This window comes from Mycteria americana, chromosome 9 (assembly GCF_035582795.1).
Source record: "Mycteria americana isolate JAX WOST 10 ecotype Jacksonville Zoo and Gardens chromosome 9, USCA_MyAme_1.0, whole genome shotgun sequence".
Taxonomy (NCBI): Eukaryota; Metazoa; Chordata; class Aves; order Ciconiiformes; family Ciconiidae; genus Mycteria; species Mycteria americana.
The window spans coordinates 44,925,703-44,933,330 of record NC_134373.1 but is presented as its reverse complement, the minus strand read 5'-3'; positions in this window follow the sequence as shown (position 1 = coordinate 44,933,330).

Genomic DNA, 7,628 nt, shown 5'->3' with positions numbered 1-7,628 from the left:
AACCTTTGTAACATTTTGCTTAGAGGCCTGAATAGCTCTACTTGATTTTGCCACTTATTTTATTTCATCTAGTTGTTGAGCTAAATGTTCGGTTATATTGGGGATATGGATGCAACAATCTTTGTTTTTCAGTTTTAGGTACCGACATACCCTGTGTTCCGGTAGTAACATTAAATCTAAGGTTAGCCTATTCCGCAACGTAATTTTTAGATTTAGGTAATGGCAAACAGGCCGTTATACTGCTGATGTAATGGATTCTTCCAAAGAAATGGACGAGTATTAAGACTAGATATCTGTTACAAAAAGTAAATGCTAGGTTAATGGATGTCAGAGATAAAATTTTTATTGGACCGTGCTCAATGAATAACAGTTTCTGAGAGCGTCCTAGGAGTAATTCTAATAGTACTTTTCTAAAAGAAAAACCTTGATATGATTCATCGACAGTCCCTGGTTAGTCAGAGTTTCAGTTATCCGGTTGGCGCAGAGATCCGCTTGTCCCGGTCTGGTGCCGCCTTTACTCTGTGGTCGTGAAAAGCCGAAATCGGGACTCGATAGTCGGGATGACTACTAAGCGGGTATTCTTTATTGCAGCGCTGGGCAGCGCTGGCTGGGGATCGCTCCGCCGGGTTAGCGCAACGCCTCGGTTCATATACAGGAAAATCATACGTAGTCATCAGATTTCCTGAAAAGGGCAGTTTTATGGTGATGAGTTCCCAGAGTTCATTTACGTAGTCCGAGCATGCGCGGTAATATTAGGGTTAGGGTCTCTTCACCCTCCCGGTGGTCTTCCGTAGTCTTCCTCACGTTGTCCGCTAGTTGAACTTTGGGCTTCCTTTGTCCATAGATAGCCATGGAGTTAGCTCATCGGTCCTCCTTCGGCCTCGGAATGTTACAAGGGGGTCGAGTTAAACTAGTTCTTTGGTGCTTCTCTTCGGCACAAAGGTCCCGAGTTCCTGTTATCCGTGATTTAATTAGGAAGCCTAACGAGCTTGCTCGAGGCCTGTTTAGTCCTATCGGGTAAGAAGTTACAGGAAATGTCCTACCGTCAACTCTGCTCAGCAGGTAACCAAAACTATCTTTGCAAAGGGGAAGAGAACAAAAGAGAAGGAGGATGCGAGTGAAACTACAAAAAAATGCGAGTCCATGTATCCCAGTAAGGTCTTAGTCAGGGATTGTCAGAGATTTAACCCTTTCATTCCCCCCTTTTCTTTTGAGGATTTGTAGCTTACTTGCTACAGTCCTCAGTATACAGTCTTATTACATCTGAAACAAAGCTTACTACAAAAACTACAATAAAATCAATAAAATGACTATTAAAATAGTAAGGCTCTTTAACTACGACTATTAAAATATTTCTAATCTTTTTAGGCCTAGAAGGGTGTTATCCTTAATTATTTTATGTTTGCAAAATTCATAATATTTCAACCTTTTCAAGGGTCTGAGAAAAATACCTTCCCGTTTCTACTCGATGCCTAATCTCTTCTCTTTTCCGATCGCCGTACGTCTCTGCTGAATTCCGGTAACACCAAAGAAAACGCTTAAGAAATACACAAACAAATATTCCTAAAATCGCCAAAGTAATCAGTCCCATGAATAACTGTTTCAACCGTCCAAAGAAGTCACTTTATCCCATAAACCTCGAAGCCCCAATGAAGTCTCATCTGAAGATACTTCCTGGAATATTCGTGCTTTCTCCCAGAGTGCATTTAGATCTGCTTCTACCTGCTTATCTTTATTGATATATGCACAGCAACTGGTATTAATGATGATACGTACACCTCCTCCTTTGGCAGTCAATAAATCTAATGCCATTCGATTTTGCAACACAACCTTACTGAGGGAAGATACTTCTGTCTGTAAAGTTTTATAGTATTTATGGTTAAAATTTGCATCTGCTTTAGAACTGCGGAAACATTTACTATGGCCTTTTCTAGCTCGCTTACTGCTAGCCACGGTAAGAACTATGAAATTTAGTTCCCCTAATTGCACGTGGGTGGTCTTCTCGCTTAGCCCGTCTCCAGGACGTTCTCAAAATACCTCTAGGTATTTGGGACTGGTCATATATTCGATCCTAACTAACTAAATGAGCTATGGTACACATTCCCTTCCATCCTGCAGGGAGTCGCTTTCTGCCAATACCATCGCCTCAGAGCCACCGATACCTGTCGCGTAGTTTGCAAGGTCCGTCGGTGGCTGTGAGATTAGCTCCGTAAAATGATCTTTTGCTTACCCATCCAACCAATGTATTTCTACTGGCATCCCGCTTTGTAGGGCTATAGGTTTCACGTTCAATCCCGTCAAATTCCAAGTTCCTACTTCTACCGCAGTCTTGTCGATCCAATAATCATTCCACCCGTTCCTACAGGAACAGTTATGATATTTGTTATCGGGGGGGGCGGCACGGACAATTATTGGATCTCGCCTTCCGTAGGCAACTATTATCGCTAACTAGAATCTGGGTGTTACTATCTAGTATCTGCAACTTCAGTCTTGATCCGATCTCATAGCTTGCATTATCATAACTACAATATCCTCCATCTTGTCTTTCCCAAAACTCAGGCCGAGTATTACTCTCACAAATCCAAGGAGTCGACCCTATGCCGTACAAAGGGAGTCTCATGTCACCTCTCGGTAGGGCGGTACAAATCACAGAATCACAGAATCATATAGGTTGGAAAAGACCTTTAAGATCATCGAGTCCAACCATAAACCTAACACTGCCAAAAACCACCACTACACCATGTCTCTAAGTTCCTCATCCAAACGTCCTTTAAATACCTCCAGGGATGGCGACTCAACCACTTCCCTGGGCAGTCTGTTCCAATGCTTGATAACCCTCTCAGTGAAGAAAAATTTCCTAATATCCAGTCTAAACCTCCCCTGGCGCAACTTGAGGCCATTTCCTCTCGTCCTATCACTTGTTACCTGGGAGAAGAGACCGACCCCCACCTCTCTACAACCTCCTTTCAGGTAGTTGTAGAGAGCGATGAGGTCTCCCCTCAGCCTCCTTTTCTCCAGGCTAAACAGTCCCAGCTCCCTCAGCCGCTCCTCATAAGACTTCTGCTCCAGACCCTTCCCCAGCTTCGTTGCCCTTCTCTGTACACGCTCCAGTACCTCAATATCCCTCTTGTAGTGGGGGGCCCAAAACTGAACACAGTATTCGAGGTGCGGCCTCACCAGTGCCGAGTACAGGGGCACAATCACTTCCCTAGTCCTGCTGGCCACGCTATTTTTGATACAGGCCAGGATGCCATTGGCCTTCTTGGCCACCTGGGCACACTGCTGGCTCATATTCAGGCGGCTGTCAACAAACACCCCCAGGTCCTTCTCTGCCAGGCAGCTTTCCAGCCACTCTTCCCCAAGCCTGTAGCGTTGCATGGGGTTGCTGTGGCCCAAGTGCAGGACCTTGCACTTGGCCTTGTTAAACCTCATACAATTCACCCCAGCCCATCGATCCAGCCTGTCCAGGTCCCTCTGCAGAGCCTGCCTACCCTCCAGCAGATCAACACTCCCACACAACTTGGTGTCGTCTGCAAACTTACTGAGAGTGCACTCGATCCCTTCGTCCAGATCATTGATAAAGATGTTAAACAGAACTGGCCCCAACACCGAGCCCTGGGGAACACCGCTTGTGACCGGCCGCCAACCGGAGTAAACTCCATTCACCACCACTCTTTGGGCCCGGCCGTCCAGCCAGTTCTTTACCCAGCGAAGAGTACGCCCGTCCAAGCCATGAGCAGCCAGTTTCTCCAGGAGAATGCTGTGGGAAACCGTGTCCAAGGCTTTACTGAAGTCTAGATAGACAACATCCACAGCCTTTCCCTCATCCACTAGGCGGGTCACCTTGTCATAGAAGGAGATCAGGTTGGTCAAGCAGGACCTGCCTTTCCTGAACCCATGCTGGCTGGGCGTGATCCCTTGGTTATTCTCTACATGCCGTGTGATAGCACTCAGGATGATCTGCTCCATCAGCTTCCCCGGCACCGAGGTCAGGCTGACAGGCCTGTAGTTCCCCGGGTCCTCCTTCCGGCCCTTCTTGAAGATGGGTGTCACATTCGCTAATCTCCAGTCAGCAGGGACTTCCCCAGTTAGCCAGGACTGCTGGTAAATGATGGAAAGGGGCTTGGTGAGCACATCTGCCAGCTCCTTCAACACTCTCGGGTGGATCTCATCAGGCCCCATAGACTTGTGAGTGTCTAAGTGGTGCAGCAGGTCACTGACCATTTCCCCCTGGATCATGGGGGCTCCAGTCTGGTCCCCATCCCTATCTTCCAACTCCAGGGGCTGGGTACCCATAGAGCATTCAGCCCTGCTAATAAAGACTGAGGCAAAGAAGGCATTAAGTACCTCAGCCTTTTCCTCATCCTTGGTCACTGTGTTTCCTCCCCCATCTACTAGGGGCTGGAGATTCTCCTTAGCTCTCCTTTTGCTGCTAATGTATTTGAAGAAGTGTTTTTTGTTGTCTTTTATAGCAGCAGCCAGACTGAGCTCTAGCTCAGCTTTGGCCCTTCTAATTTTCTCCCTGCACAGCCTCGCTACACCTTTGTAGTCCTCCTGAGTTGCCCGCCCCTTCTTCCAGAGGTCATAGACTCTCCTCTTTCTCCTCAGTTCGAGCCAGAGCTCTCTAGTCAGCCAGGCCGGTCTTCTTCCCCGCCGGCTCGTCTTTCGGCACCTGGGGACAGCCCGCTCTTGTGCCTTTAGGACTTCCTCCTTAAAGAATGTCCAGCCTTCCTGGACCCCTTTGCCCATAAGAGCTGCCTCCCAGGGGACTCTCTCGACCAGTCTCCTAAACAGGCCGAAGTCCGCCCTCCGGAAGTCTAAGGTGGCAGTTTTGCCGACCCCCCTCGCCGCTTCTCCACGTATCAAAAACTCTATCATTTCATGATCGCTCTGCCCAAGACAGCCTCCAACCATCACATCGCTCACAAGTACTTCTCTGTTCGTGAACAAGAGGTCCAGCGGGCACCTTCCCTCGTTGGCTCGCTCACCAGCTGCGTCAGGAAGTTATCTGCCACACGCTCCAGGAACCTCCTGGACTGTTTCCTCTCTGCTGTATTGTATTTCCAGCAGACATCTGGCAGGTTGAAGTCCCCCACAAGAACAAGGGCTAGCGATCGTGAGGCTTCTCCCAGCTGCTTATAGAATAGTTCATCTGTCTCCTCATCCTGGTTGGGTGGTCTGTAACAGACTCCCACCACAATATCTGCCTTGTTGGCCTTCCCCCTGATTCTGACCCATAGACACTCCACCCTATCATCACCATCATCGAGCTCTAAACTATCCAGACTCTCCCTGACGTATAGGGCTACCCCACCACCTCTCCTGCCTCGCCCATCCCTCCTGAAGAGTTTATAGCCATCCATCGCCGCACTCCAGTTGTGCGAGTCGCCCCACCACGTTTCCGTGGTGGCCACCATATCATAGTTTTCCTGATGTACAATGGCTTCCAACTCCTCCTGCTTGTTACCCGTGCTGCGTGCATTGGTGTAGAGGCACTTCAGCTGGGCTGTCGTCCGTGCCTCCTTCATAGAAGAACACCCCTTGCGTGCTTTGAGGCATTTCACTGGCGTTTCCCTCTTGGCTCCCGTTGCCTCGGTAACCCCTGGCTCAACTCCGCTCGACTTCGGCTGTGCCCAAGCGTACCCCGCGCATCTCGAGGACTCAGGCCGACTGTCCTCGCTGGCACCCGCTCCCTCCAACCATGGCACGTCGCCCCTCAGCTTCTCTCGGGCAAGCCTGATATCATCCCCCTCCCCCTTCGAGTCTAGTTTAAAGCTCTGTCAATGAGCCCTGCAAGTTCCTGAGCGAAGATTCTCTTTCCCCTTTGAGAAAGATGAATCCCATCAGATGCCAGCAAACCCGGTGCGGCGTAGGCCATCCCGTTGTCAAAAAAGCCAAATCCGTGGCGATGACACCAGCCACGGAGCCATGCATTAATAGATTGGGCATCTCTGTTCCTTCTGGTGTCACTGCCCACCACTGGAAGGAGAGAAGAGAAAATAACCTGCGCTCCTGAGTTTCTTACTAGCCGTCCCAAGGCCCTCAAGTCTCTTTTGATCACCCTAGGACTTCGCATTGCAGTCTCATCGCCCCCCACATGGAAGAGCAGTAGGGGGTAATAGTCCGAAATCCAACAATCCTTAGCCCCTGCGGCATTCGCTATCATCTGAATCGCATTATAATACAAGTTCTCGTTCCAAGCATCTACCGATGAGCTTAAAGTCAATAAAGTTATCGTCGTAACCGTAATTTCAAATCTCCAACGCTTTCGACGGTCCATCGCGGTTCAGAAGCTTTCTTTGCTCGGGAGTAATGGGTCCGAGGTGTCTGCTCTTTCATCTTGATTGCAGTGAAAGTGGTGAGCAACACCCGATAAGGTCCATTCCACTTCTCTTCCAACGGGCCGCCTGAAAAATTCTTAACATAAACCCAATCTCCAGGGTGTGACGGTGTGCTTCCCCAGCCCCTGACCTTTATCTCCTGCAACCCTGCTCAGGTGATAACCACCGACGACGATTGTAACGGATGCATCTGGTCACGATGGCTGCGTCGGCTCAGAGTGGATTCGGGAGACGGATAGCAACACCAGAGCCTAGGGCTATTGTGCAATGCGCCCACCGAATAAACTAAAATCTGTGGTCGGCATGCAAATATGACTATGGGTCAATCGTCTCATCCCCCATAAATAGCGAGCGGCCCGAGAGCCCTTGGAGCTCTCCTGCACGGCAGCGAGCTGCACGCCGGGATCTCCCCTTGAGCGGGGACGCCTCTCGAGGTTACTCCTCGAGGCTGAGAGATTCCTTGCCGCCACAGGTCCTTGGTAAGTGACTAACAACGTGCTAAACTTTGAAATCTTAGCTAAGTGACCTAAAGGATTGATTGCGCACATATAATCCTTTAGATGTAAACAGTTGACCGAGTCTGGGACCGGATCTAGCCGCACTTAGACTCCTCTCTGAGGAGGAGTTTAGAAAGCAGGGGGATCTTTTTCCGAACCTCGTGACTCGACGGGAGGGTCTCCCCGACAGTTTTGTCTGACCCTGTCCTCTATGCAGTACGTGATCGAGCGTACCTCGCCATCAAATCTTGTTAAAACACCGTCGCATTGAACTTTGTTAACTCCCTATTCTGTATCAATAAACTATATTTTTACTTCTCTGTTGCGAGTGAAGCGCGCCCTCGCTCCGTCCGTGACGCAGGGCTAAATGGGTGGATCGGGCGATCTAACCCTTTTGCTCTGGTTCCCAAAACATTCTTATTAATCTTTTCCAATTGGTTTCCTAAGGATATAACATAATTTTCTAAATAATTATTTCCCAGCTGATTCAAATCTTCCCCTTGATATTTGGCCTCATATGGACTCCCGTATAATATCTCAAAAGGGCTCAGAATTTCTTCGGCCCTAGGTTTTCCATGTATCCAAAGTAGTGCAACAGGCAGTGCTCGATACCAATATAGGTTTGCTTCTCGATGTATTTTACTCGCCCGCTGGCTTGCGGTCTCTAGGGTGCGCGTAATTGCCGATCGATTCCTAACAGTTTGCTGACCTGTTGCGCTAGTTCTGCACAAAAAATGTGTACCCCTATCTGATGAAATGACCGTAGGTACCCCGAATCAAGATATTATTT